The sequence below is a fragment of the Theobroma umbraticum genome, unplaced genomic scaffold (genome assembly GCF_002168275.2).
Source record: "Theobroma umbraticum cultivar Fairchild unplaced genomic scaffold, ASM216827v3 scaffold_239.0, whole genome shotgun sequence".
NCBI lineage: Eukaryota > Viridiplantae > Streptophyta > Magnoliopsida > Malvales > Malvaceae > Theobroma > Theobroma umbraticum.
The window spans coordinates 1,200,109-1,200,328 of NW_018397279.1; positions in this window are offsets into that span (position 1 = coordinate 1,200,109).

Sequence of the window (220 nt, forward strand, 5' to 3'; positions counted from 1 at the left end):
TGGAGAGGCTGAGGCACAAGAAATGGATTGGGTTTTTCTGTTTCTTGGTGTTGACATGTTCTAGTAATTAAGAAGCACCCTCGGGTTGACATGCCCCAATATTGGAAGCACATTTGAGGGAGAGACTTAAATCGTGGAGGATGGAAAGTCCATGGCTACAGCCACAATCCACAAGCCAAAACTCAAGCCTCCACCAGCTCAGGTGGATCAGCCAGCCAGC